Genomic DNA, 13,047 nt, shown 5'->3' with positions numbered 1-13,047 from the left:
CCTTCTTACTCCTCCTACTTGCATGTGACACTGGGCTTAGGATCTGCATAGGAAACACACACACAAGCACACACCTACCTTTGTTGCCTGCAGATGCCTCCTTGGCTGTCCCCAAACGGTATCAAACCAACACCCACGGGAAGCTGTAAGCATAGAGGACATGCCTGCACCCCATTGGACTTACCTGTGTGGGTTAAATCCGGGTTATTTGACAACCTATGGCGGTGATGGTTCTGCTCAGGTAGAGCAGTGCTGATGCTCCTCATAAAGCTGTCGCTGCTGTGAAGGTTCTAGGTGACATCACAATCCCTATGGTTACATACACAACAAAGCTGGGTTGTTGTTGTTTACACTCTGCAAGGCCTGTGGAAGTGAGTGACATCATAGCACTGTAGTTCTGAGGGTTCTAGATGGATGCAACAATCTCCTGTTGCTTCTATGAAGGCCATAATAGACGACATCACCAAACAGCTCCATAGTCACATACACAGCAAAGGAGAGATGTTGTTTACACCTAGTGATGTCAGTGGTATTGAGTGACATCACAGCACAGTGCTAAGGCTCCTGGGCCTGGACACAGCAGCGGCTGCAATATCTCAACGGAGAATACGTTTATATATATGTGTGTGTGTGCGCGTATATATATATATATATATATATATATATATATATATATATATATTTCTCCGCCGAAATCACTTTTAAACCCATTTCCACCTTTTTTTCCCTTCTCTTCCTCTTACTTTTTTTTCACGTTTTTTTACGTTTTTCTCCTTTTCGCCTCTTTTCTGGGCGTATTATTCTTCTTTTTCTTCTTTTTTTTCGTCTAATGCATACCCCATCAGTGCAGCAATGCTTATTCAATACCGCCAGCAGATGGAGACACTGGGGGATAATTTTCTAAGGATTTATACTGATTTTTCCTGTCTGAATTTGTCGCACAGAAAGTTGCAGGCCAAATATGTGTGACATTTCTGCGACTTTAGCTTCTAGAGCATTTTTACAACATTATACATAGGTGCTGAATACATAAAAAGCGACTGTTCAGCGACAGACAAGTCGCATCGGCTGAAAGTAGGCCAGAATGTCAGTCCATGTTGGAGCAGGTTTAGATACAGTCTAAAGCATAGATCTCAAAGTCTGTGCACAGAATTTAGCAAGGGCCTCGCACCTTCTGATGCATCAGGTAGGTGCACTATAGCATAGCCTAACCCTCTGTACTTTGGTCTATATTGATGCGGGACATAGACAGCCAGCTGATGACCAATCCATTAGTGCAATGGATGGCTGGAAGCATTTGTCTTTGCCTTTGCAATACCACAGAAGCAATGCATGGTCAATGTACAGCAATGACACACCTGTGTGAACAGCCAGGAGACCCCCCCATGTTATGTTACATAGTTACATAGTTAGTACGGTCGAAAAAAGACATATGTCCATCAAGTTCAACCAGGGAATTAAGGGGTAGGGGTGTGGCGCGATATTGGGGAAGGGATGAGATTTTATATTTCTTCATAAGCATTAATCTTATTTTGTCAATTAGGAACATTCAGCACCCACCCGCTATCAAGGCAGCTGCCTATCATGTCATGCCCTACCTGCACAGGTGTGCTGGCTACTCAAATGATCCAATTAAGGAGGCCATTTAGTCAGCAGCAGCAGAAGTCCTGTGCCTGGACGCTCCAACAGCGGCCAGACACAAGCAGAAGCAGCAGAAGCAGCAGCAGCACCACCTTTTGTTTTTTGGCTGCAGCAGCAGCAGCAGCAGCAGCAAGGCCCACAGGGCTGGCTAGCTGGCTAGCCAGCAAGCAGGTAGCAATGAAAGTAGGAATCTTTCTTTTTAACCCTGTAAGGGGGTGGTGCACTGTACCCGAAGATACTGCCATATCGGGTCAATGCATAGGGCGACGGAAGCAAGCTTCGAAATCGGCCCCCGTTCTCAAAAATCCATTTAATATATGGTCCCCAGATAGGGGACGTATCAGATATTAAACTGATAAGAACAGATACTACACTTGATCTTAGCCAAAAGGCCGAGAAGCGATAACCGTGAAAGGGGCGGGCCCAACAAGGTCCCCTTCATGGGCACTATCACTGCTTGCTGTCAGGGAGGCTGCCAGACAATTTTCCATGCACACTCTGGGCTGGGGGGCAGTCAACCACCAGTACACACAGCAGAACCTAAACCCATACCATTATTGCTAAGCAGCAAGACAGGGGCCCATTGCACTCCCACGGGGCCTTTTTAAATGCAATCCATAACCCGGATTTGCCAGGAACCCTTCTTACTCCTCCTACTTGCATGTGACACTGGGCTTAGGATCTGCATAGGAAACACACACACAAGCACACACCTACCTTTGTTGCCTGCAGATGCCTCCTTGGCTGTCCCCAAACGGTATCAAACCAACACCCACGGGAAGCTGTAAGCATAGAGGACATGCCTGCACCCCATTGGACTTACCTGTGTGGGTTAAATCCGGGTTATTTGACAACCTATGGCGGTGATGGTTCTGCTCAGGCAGAGCAGTGCTGATGCTCCTCATAAAGCTGTCGCTGCTGTGAAGGTTCTAGGTGACATCACAATCCCTATGGTTACATACACAACAAAGCTGGGTTGTTGTTGTTTACACTCTGCAAGGCCTGTGGAAGTGAGTGACATCATAGCACTGTAGTTCTGAGGGTTCTAGATGGATGCAACAATCTCCTGTTGCTTCTATGAAGGCCATAATAGACGACATCACCAAACAGCTCCATAGTCACATACACAGCAAAGGAGAGATGTTGTTTACACCTAGTGATGTCAGTGGTATTGAGTGACATCACAGCACAGTGCTAAGGCTCCTGGGCCTGGACACAGCAGCGGCTGCAATATCTCAACGGAGAATACGTTTATATATATGTGTGTGTGTGTGCGCGTATATATATATATATATATATATATATATATATATATATTTCTCCGCCGAAATCACTTTTAAACCCATTTCCACCTTTTTTTCCCTTCTCTTCCTCTTACTTTTTTTTCACGTTTTTTTACGTTTTTCTCCTTTTCGCCTCTTTTCTGGGCGTATTATTCTTCTTTTTCTTCTTTTTTTTCGTCTAATGCATACCCCATCAGTGCAGCAATGCTTATTCAATACCGCCAGCAGATGGAGACACTGGGGGATAATTTTCTAAGGATTTATACTGATTTTTCCTGTCTGAATTTGTCGCACAGAAAGTTGCAGGCCAAATATGTGTGACATTTCTGCGACTTTAGCTTCTAGAGCATTTTTACAACATTATACATAGGTGCTGAATACATAAAAAGCGACTGTTCAGCGACAGACAAGTCGCATCGGCTGAAAGTAGGCCAGAATGTCAGTCCATGTTGGAGCAGGTTTAGATACAGTCTAAAGCATAGATCTCAAAGTCTGTGCACAGAATTTAGCAAGGGCCTCGCACCTTCTGATGCATCAGGTAGGTGCACTATAGCATAGCCTAACCCTCTGTACTTTGGTCTATATTGATGCGGGACATAGACAGCCAGCTGATGACCAATCCATTAGTGCAATGGATGGCTGGAAGCATTTGTCTTTGCCTTTGCAATACCACAGAAGCAATGCATGGTCAATGTACAGCAATGACACACCTGTGTGAACAGCCAGGAGACCCCCCCATGTTATGTTACATAGTTACATAGTTAGTACGGTCGAAAAAAGACATATGTCCATCAAGTTCAACCAGGGAATTAAGGGGTAGGGGTGTGGCGCGATATTGGGGAAGGGATGAGATTTTATATTTCTTCATAAGCATTAATCTTATTTTGTCAATTAGGAACATTCAGCACCCACCCGCTATCAAGGCAGCTGCCTATCATGTCATGCCCTACCTGCACAGGTGTGCTGGCTACTCAAATGATCCAATTAAGGAGGCCATTTAGTCAGCAGCAGCAGAAGTCCTGTGCCTGGACGCTCCAACAGCGGCCAGACACAAGCAGAAGCAGCAGAAGCAGCAGCAGCACCACCTTTTGTTTTTTGGCTGCAGCAGCAGCAGCAGCAGCAAGGCCCACAGGGCTGGCGAGCTGGCTAGCCAGCAAGCAGGTAGCAATGAAAGTAGGAATCTTTCTTTTTAACCCTGTAAGGGGGTGGTGCACTGTACCCGAAGATACTGCCATATCGGGTCAATGCATAGGGCGACGGAAGCAAGCTTCGAAATCGGCCCCCGTTCTCAAAAATCCATTTAATATATGGTCCCCAGATAGGGGACGTATCAGATATTAAACTGATAAGAACAGATACTACACTTGATCTTAGCCAAAAGGCCGAGAAGCGATAACCGTGAAAGGGGCGGGCCCAACAAGGTCCCCTTCATGGGCACTATCACTGCTTGCTGTCAGGGAGGCTGCCAGACAATTTTCCATGCACACTCTGGGCTGGGGGGCAGTCAACCACCAGTACACACAGCAGAACCTAAACCCATACCATTATTGCTAAGCAGCAAGACAGGGGCCCATTGCACTCCCACGGGGCCTTTTTAAATGCAATCCATAACCCGGATTTGCCAGGAACCCTTCTTACTCCTCCTACTTGCATGTGACACTGGGCTTAGGATCTGCATAGGAAACACACACACAAGCACACACCTACCTTTGTTGCCTGCAGATGCCTCCTTGGCTGTCCCCAAACGGTATCAAACCAACACCCACGGGAAGCTGTAAGCATAGAGGACATGCCTGCACCCCATTGGACTTACCTGTGTGGGTTAAATCCGGGTTATTTGACAACCTATGGCGGTGATGGTTCTGCTCAGGCAGAGCAGTGCTGATGCTCCTCATAAAGCTGTCGCTGCTGTGAAGGTTCTAGGTGACATCACAATCCCTATGGTTACATACACAACAAAGCTGGGTTGTTGTTGTTTACACTCTGCAAGGCCTGTGGAAGTGAGTGACATCATAGCACTGTAGTTCTGAGGGTTCTAGATGGATGCAACAATCTCCTGTTGCTTCTATGAAGGCCATAATAGACGACATCACCAAACAGCTCCATAGTCACATACACAGCAAAGGAGAGATGTTGTTTACACCTAGTGATGTCAGTGGTATTGAGTGACATCACAGCACAGTGCTAAGGCTCCTGGGCCTGGACACAGCAGCGGCTGCAATATCTCAACGGAGAATACGTTTATATATATGTGTGTGTGTGCGCGTATATATATATATATATATATATATATATATATATATATATATTTCTCCGCCGAAATCACTTTTAAACCCATTTCCACCTTTTTTTCCCTTCTCTTCCTCTTACTTTTTTTTCACGTTTTTTTACGTTTTTCTCCTTTTCGCCTCTTTTCTGGGCGTATTATTCTTCTTTTTCTTCTTTTTTTTCGTCTAATGCATACCCCATCAGTGCAGCAATGCTTATTCAATACCGCCAGCAGATGGAGACACTGGGGGATAATTTTCTAAGGATTTATACTGATTTTTCCTGTCTGAATTTGTCGCACAGAAAGTTGCAGGCCAAATATGTGTGACATTTCTGCGACTTTAGCTTCTAGAGCATTTTTACAACATTATACATAGGTGCTGAATACATAAAAAGCGACTGTTCAGCGACAGACAAGTCGCATCGGCTGAAAGTAGGCCAGAATGTCAGTCCATGTTGGAGCAGGTTTAGATACAGTCTAAAGCATAGATCTCAAAGTCTGTGCACAGAATTTAGCAAGGGCCTCGCACCTTCTGATGCATCAGGTAGGTGCACTATAGCATAGCCTAACCCTCTGTACTTTGGTCTATATTGATGCGGGACATAGACAGCCAGCTGATGACCAATCCATTAGTGCAATGGATGGCTGGAAGCATTTGTCTTTGCCTTTGCAATACCACAGAAGCAATGCATGGTCAATGTACAGCAATGACACACCTGTGTGAACAGCCAGGAGACCCCCCCCATGTTATGTTACATAGTTACATAGTTAGTACGGTCGAAAAAAGACATATGTCCATCAAGTTCAACCAGGGAATTAAGGGGTAGGGGTGTGGCGCGATATTGGGGAAGGGATGAGATTTTATATTTCTTCATAAGCATTAATCTTATTTTGTCAATTAGGAACATTCAGCACCCACCCGCTATCAAGGCAGCTGCCTATCATGTCATGCCCTACCTGCACAGGTGTGCTGGCTACTCAAATGATCCAATTAAGGAGGCCATTTAGTCAGCAGCAGCAGAAGTCCTGTGCCTGGACGCTCCAACAGCGGCCAGACACAAGCAGAAGCAGCAGAAGCAGCAGCAGCACCACCTTTTGTTTTTTGGCTGCAGCAGCAGCAGCAGCAGCAGCAAGGCCCACAGGGCTGGCTAGCTGGCTAGCCAGCAAGCAGGTAGCAATGAAAGTAGGAATCTTTCTTTTTAACCCTTTAAGGGGGTGGTGCACTGTACCCGAAGATACTGCCATATCGGGTCAATGCATAGGGCGACGGAAGCAAGCTTCGAAATCGGCCCCCGTTCTCAAAAATCCATTTAATATATGGTCCCCAGATAGGGGACGTATCAGATATTAAACTGATAAGAACAGATACTACACTTGATCTTAGCCAAAAGGCCGAGAAGCGATAACCGTGAAAGGGGCGGGCCCAACAAGGTCCCCTTCATGGGCACTATCACTGCTTGCTGTCAGGGAGGCTGCCAGACAATTTTCCATGCACACTCTGGGCTGGGGGGCAGTCAACCACCAGTACACACAGCAGAACCTAAACCCATACCATTATTGCTAAGCAGCAAGACAGGGGCCCATTGCACTCCCACGGGGCCTTTTTAAATGCAATCCATAACCCGGATTTGCCAGGAACCCTTCTTACTCCTCCTACTTGCATGTGACACTGGGCTTAGGATCTGCATAGGAAACACACACACAAGCACACACCTACCTTTGTTGCCTGCAGATGCCTCCTTGGCTGTCCCCAAACGGTATCAAACCAACACCCACGGGAAGCTGTAAGCATAGAGGACATGCCTGCACCCCATTGGACTTACCTGTGTGGGTTAAATCCGGGTTATTTGACAACCTATGGCGGTGATGGTTCTGCTCAGGCAGAGCAGTGCTGATGCTCCTCATAAAGCTGTCGCTGCTGTGAAGGTTCTAGGTGACATCACAATCCCTATGGTTACATACACAACAAAGCTGGGTTGTTGTTGTTTACACTCTGCAAGGCCTGTGGAAGTGAGTGACATCATAGCACTGTAGTTCTGAGGGTTCTAGATGGATGCAACAATCTCCTGTTGCTTCTATGAAGGCCATAATAGACGACATCACCAAACAGCTCCATAGTCACATACACAGCAAAGGAGAGATGTTGTTTACACCTAGTGATGTCAGTGGTATTGAGTGACATCACAGCACAGTGCTAAGGCTCCTGGGCCTGGACACAGCAGCGGCTGCAATATCTCAACGGAGAATACGTTTATATATATGTGTGTGTGTGCGCGTATATATATATATATATATATATATATATATATATATATATATTTCTCCGCCGAAATCACTTTTAAACCCATTTCCACCTTTTTTTCCCTTCTCTTCCTCTTACTTTTTTTTCACGTTTTTTTACGTTTTTCTCCTTTTCGCCTCTTTTCTGGGCGTATTATTCTTCTTTTTCTTCTTTTTTTTCGTCTAATGCATACCCCATCAGTGCAGCAATGCTTATTCAATACCGCCAGCAGATGGAGACACTGGGGGATAATTTTCTAAGGATTTATACTGATTTTTCCTGTCTGAATTTGTCGCACAGAAAGTTGCAGGCCAAATATGTGTGACATTTCTGCGACTTTAGCTTCTAGAGCATTTTTACAACATTATACATAGGTGCTGAATACATAAAAAGCGACTGTTCAGCGACAGACAAGTCGCATCGGCTGAAAGTAGGCCAGAATGTCAGTCCATGTTGGAGCAGGTTTAGATACAGTCTAAAGCATAGATCTCAAAGTCTGTGCACAGAATTTAGCAAGGGCCTCGCACCTTCTGATGCATCAGGTAGGTGCACTATAGCATAGCCTAACCCTCTGTACTTTGGTCTATATTGATGCGGGACATAGACAGCCAGCTGATGACCAATCCATTAGTGCAATGGATGGCTGGAAGCATTTGTCTTTGCCTTTGCAATACCACAGAAGCAATGCATGGTCAATGTACAGCAATGACACACCTGTGTGAACAGCCAGGAGACCCCCCCATGTTATGTTACATAGTTACATAGTTAGTACGGTCGAAAAAAGACATATGTCCATCAAGTTCAACCAGGGAATTAAGGGGTAGGGGTGTGGCGCGATATTGGGGAAGGGATGAGATTTTATATTTCTTCATAAGCATTAATCTTATTTTGTCAATTAGGAACATTCAGCACCCACCCGCTATCAAGGCAGCTGCCTATCATGTCATGCCCTACCTGCACAGGTGTGCTGGCTACTCAAATGATCCAATTAAGGAGGCCATTTAGTCAGCAGCAGCAGAAGTCCTGTGCCTGGACGCTCCAACAGCGGCCAGACACAAGCAGAAGCAGCAGAAGCAGCAGCAGCACCACCTTTTGTTTTTTGGCTGCAGCAGCAGCAGCAGCAAGGCCCACAGGGCTGGCTAGCTGGCTAGACAGCAAGCAGGTAGCAATGAAAGTAGGAATCTTTCTTTTTAACCCTGTAAGGGGGTGGTGCACTGTACCCGAAGATACTGCCATATCGGGTCAATGCATAGGGCGACGGAAGCAAGCTTCGAAATCGGCCCCCGTTCTCAAAAATCCATTTAATATATGGTCCCCAGATAGGGGACGTATCAGATATTAAACTGATAAGAACAGATACTACACTTGATCTTAGCCAAAAGGCCGAGAAGCGATAACCGTGAAAGGGGCGGGCCCAACAAGGTCCCCTTCATGGGCACTATCACTGCTTGCTGTCAGGGAGGCTGCCAGACAATTTTCCATGCACACTCTGGGCTGGGGGGCAGTCAACCACCAGTACACACAGCAGAACCTAAACCCATACCATTATTGCTAAGCAGCAAGACAGGGGCCCATTGCACTCCCACGGGGCCTTTTTAAATGCAATCCATAACCCGGATTTGCCAGGAACCCTTCTTACTCCTCCTACTTGCATGTGACACTGGGCTTAGGATCTGCATAGGAAACACACACACAAGCACACACCTACCTTTGTTGCCTGCAGATGCCTCCTTGGCTGTCCCCAAACGGTATCAAACCAACACCCACGGGAAGCTGTAAGCATAGAGGACATGCCTGCACCCCATTGGACTTACCTGTGTGGGTTAAATCCGGGTTATTTGACAACCTATGGCGGTGATGGTTCTGCTCAGGCAGAGCAGTGCTGATGCTCCTCATAAAGCTGTCGCTGCTGTGAAGGTTCTAGGTGACATCACAATCCCTATGGTTACATACACAACAAAGCTGGGTTGTTGTTGTTTACACTCTGCAAGGCCTGTGGAAGTGAGTGACATCATAGCACTGTAGTTCTGAGGGTTCTAGATGGATGCAACAATCTCCTGTTGCTTCTATGAAGGCCATAATAGACGACATCACCAAACAGCTCCATAGTCACATACACAGCAAAGGAGAGATGTTGTTTACACCTAGTGATGTCAGTGGTATTGAGTGACATCACAGCACAGTGCTAAGGCTCCTGGGCCTGGACACAGCAGCGGCTGCAATATCTCAACGGAGAATACGTTTATATATATGTGTGTGTGTGCGCGTATATATATATATATATATATATATATATATATATATTTCTCCGCCGAAATCACTTTTAAACCCATTTCCACCTTTTTTTCCCTTCTCTTCCTCTTACTTTTTTTTCACGTTTTTTTACGTTTTTCTCCTTTTCGCCTCTTTTCTGGGCGTATTATTCTTCTTTTTCTTCTTTTTTTTCGTCTAATGCATACCCCATCAGTGCAGCAATGCTTATTCAATACCGCCAGCAGATGGAGACACTGGGGGATAATTTTCTAAGGATTTATACTGATTTTTCCTGTCTGAATTTGTCGCACAGAAAGTTGCAGGCCAAATATGTGTGACATTTCTGCGACTTTAGCTTCTAGAGCATTTTTACAACATTATACATAGGTGCTGAATACATAAAAAGCGACTGTTCAGCGACAGACAAGTCGCATCGTCTGAAAGTAGGCCAGAATGTCAGTCCATGTTGGAGCAGGTTTAGATACAGTCTAAAGCATAGATCTCAAAGTCTGTGCACAGAATTTAGCAAGGGCCTCGCACCTTCTGATGCATCAGGTAGGTGCACTATAGCATAGCCTAACCCTCTGTACTTTGGTCTATATTGATGCGGGACATAGACAGCCAGCTGATGACCAATCCATTAGTGCAATGGATGGCTGGAAGCATTTGTCTTTGCCTTTGCAATACCACAGAAGCAATGCATGGTCAATGTACAGCAATGACACACCTGTGTGAACAGCCAGGAGACCCCCCCATGTTATGTTACATAGTTACATAGTTAGTACGGTCGAAAAAAGACATATGTCCATCAAGTTCAACCAGGGAATTAAGGGGTAGGGGTGTGGCGCGATATTGGGGAAGGGATGAGATTTTATATTTCTTCATAAGCATTAATCTTATTTTGTCAATTAGGAACATTCAGCACCCACCCGCTATCAAGGCAGCTGCCTATCATGTCATGCCCTACCTGCACAGGTGTGCTGGCTACTCAAATGATCCAATTAAGGAGGCCATTTAGTCAGCAGCAGCAGAAGTCCTGTGCCTGGACGCTCCAACAGCGGCCAGACACAAGCAGAAGCAGCAGAAGCAGCAGCAGCACCACCTTTTGTTTTTTGGCTGCAGCAGCAGCAGCAAGGCCCACAGGGCTGGCTAGCTGGCTAGCCAGCAAGCAGGTAGCAATGAAAGTAGGAATCTTTCTTTTTAACCCTGTAAGGGGGTGGTGCACTGTACCCGAAGATACTGCCATATCGGGTCAATGCATAGGGCGACGGAAGCAAGCTTCGAAATCGGCCCCCGTTCTCAAAAATCCATTTAATATATGGTCCCCAGATAGGGGACGTATCAGATATTAAACTGATAAGAACAGATACTACACTTGATCTTAGCCAAAAGGCCGAGAAGCGATAACCGTGAAAGGGGCGGGCCCAACAAGGTCCCCTTCATGGGCACTATCACTGCTTGCTGTCAGGGAGGCTGCCAGACAATTTTCCATGCACACTCTGGGCTGGGGGGCAGTCAACCACCAGTACACACAGCAGAACCTAAACCCATACCATTATTGCTAAGCAGCAAGACAGGGGCCCATTGCACTCCCACGGGGCCTTTTTAAATGCAATCCATAACCCGGATTTGCCAGGAACCCTTCTTACTCCTCCTACTTGCATGTGACACTGGGCTTAGGATCTGCATAGGAAACACACACACAAGCACACACCTACCTTTGTTGCCTGCAGATGCCTCCTTGGCTGTCCCCAAACGGTATCAAACCAACACCCACGGGAAGCTGTAAGCATAGAGGACATGCCTGCACCCCATTGGACTTACCTGTGTGGGTTAAATCCGGGTTATTTGACAACCTATGGCGGTGATGGTTCTGCTCAGGCAGAGCAGTGCTGATGCTCCTCATAAAGCTGTCGCTGCTGTGAAGGTTCTAGGTGACATCACAATCCCTATGGTTACATACACAACAAAGCTGGGTTGTTGTTGTTTACACTCTGCAAGGCCTGTGGAAGTGAGTGACATCATAGCACTGTAGTTCTGAGGGTTCTAGATGGATGCAACAATCTCCTGTTGCTTCTATGAAGGCCATAATAGACGACATCACCAAACAGCTCCATAGTCACATACACAGCAAAGGAGAGATGTTGTTTACACCTAGTGATGTCAGTGGTATTGAGTGACATCACAGCACAGTGCTAAGGCTCCTGGGCCTGGACACAGCAGCGGCTGCAATATCTCAACGGAGAATACGTTTATATATATGTGTGTGTGTGCGCGTATATATATATATATATATATATATATATATATATATATATATTTCTCCGCCGAAATCACTTTTAAACCCATTTCCACCTTTTTTTCCCTTCTCTTCCTCTTACTTTTTTTTCACGTTTTTTTACGTTTTTCTCCTTTTCGCCTCTTTTCTGGGCGTATTATTCTTCTTTTTCTTCTTTTTTTTCGTCTAATGCATACCCCATCAGTGCAGCAATGCTTATTCAATACCGCCAGCAGATGGAGACACTGGGGGATAATTTTCTAAGGATTTATACTGATTTTTCCTGTCTGAATTTGTCGCACAGAAAGTTGCAGGCCAAATATGTGTGACATTTCTGCGACTTTAGCTTCTAGAGCATTTTTACAACATTATACATAGGTGCTGAATACATAAAAAGCGACTGTTCAGCGACAGACAAGTCGCATCGGCTGAAAGTAGGCCAGAATGTCAGTCCATGTTGGAGCAGGTTTAGATACAGTCTAAAGCATAGATCTCAAAGTCTGTGCACAGAATTTAGCAAGGGCCTCGCACCTTCTGATGCATCAGGTAGGTGCACTATAGCATAGCCTAACCCTCTGTACTTTGGTCTATATTGATGCGGGACATAGACAGCCAGCTGATGACCAATCCATTAGTGCAATGGATGGCTGGAAGCATTTGTCTTTGCCTTTGCAATACCACAGAAGCAATGCATGGTCAATGTACAGCAATGACACACCTGTGTGAACAGCCAGGAGACCCCCCCATGTTATGTTACATAGTTACATAGTTAGTACGGTCGAAAAAAGACATATGTCCATCAAGTTCAACCAGGGAATTAAGGGGTAGGGGTGTGGCGCGATATTGGGGAAGGGATGAGATTTTATATTTCTTCATAAGCATTAATCTTATTTTGTCAATTAGGAACATTCAGCACCCACCCGCTATCAAGGCAGCTGCCTATCATGTCATGCCCTACCTGCACAGGTGTGCTGGCTACTCAAATGATCCAATTAAGGAGGCCATTTAGTCAGCAGCAGCAGAAGTCCTGTGCCTGGACGCT

At 45.8% G+C, this 13,047-nt stretch overlaps 5 non-coding genes across 5 annotated transcripts; all 5 read right to left on the bottom strand.

The window, feature by feature from the left end:
- Nucleotides 1–1,854: 1,854 nt before the first annotated feature.
- LOC130300210 (U2 spliceosomal RNA) lies at nucleotides 1,855–2,045 on the bottom strand. Its single transcript, XR_008851194.1, has one exon. It is a non-coding gene; the product is annotated as a U2 spliceosomal RNA (small nuclear RNA).
- Nucleotides 2,046–4,127: 2,082 nt separating this feature from the next.
- On the bottom strand, nucleotides 4,128–4,318 carry LOC130300209 (U2 spliceosomal RNA). The gene has a single exon (XR_008851193.1). It is a non-coding gene; the product is annotated as a U2 spliceosomal RNA (small nuclear RNA).
- A 2,088-nt stretch (nucleotides 4,319–6,406) lies between these two features.
- Nucleotides 6,407–6,597, bottom strand: LOC130300208 (U2 spliceosomal RNA). Its single transcript, XR_008851192.1, has one exon. It is a non-coding gene; the product is annotated as a U2 spliceosomal RNA (small nuclear RNA).
- A 2,081-nt stretch (nucleotides 6,598–8,678) lies between these two features.
- LOC130300207 (U2 spliceosomal RNA) lies at nucleotides 8,679–8,869 on the bottom strand. The gene has a single exon (XR_008851191.1). It is a non-coding gene; the product is annotated as a U2 spliceosomal RNA (small nuclear RNA).
- A 2,072-nt stretch (nucleotides 8,870–10,941) lies between these two features.
- Nucleotides 10,942–11,132, bottom strand: LOC130300206 (U2 spliceosomal RNA). The gene has a single exon (XR_008851190.1). It is a non-coding gene; the product is annotated as a U2 spliceosomal RNA (small nuclear RNA).
- Nucleotides 11,133–13,047: the final 1,915 nt, after the last annotated feature.

Source organism: Hyla sarda, unplaced genomic scaffold (genome assembly GCF_029499605.1).
Source record: "Hyla sarda isolate aHylSar1 unplaced genomic scaffold, aHylSar1.hap1 scaffold_1070, whole genome shotgun sequence".
NCBI classification, from domain to species: domain Eukaryota; kingdom Metazoa; phylum Chordata; class Amphibia; order Anura; family Hylidae; genus Hyla; species Hyla sarda.
The sequence above is the reverse complement of the archived record's forward strand: the minus strand, read 5'-3'. Positions and strand labels throughout refer to the sequence as shown.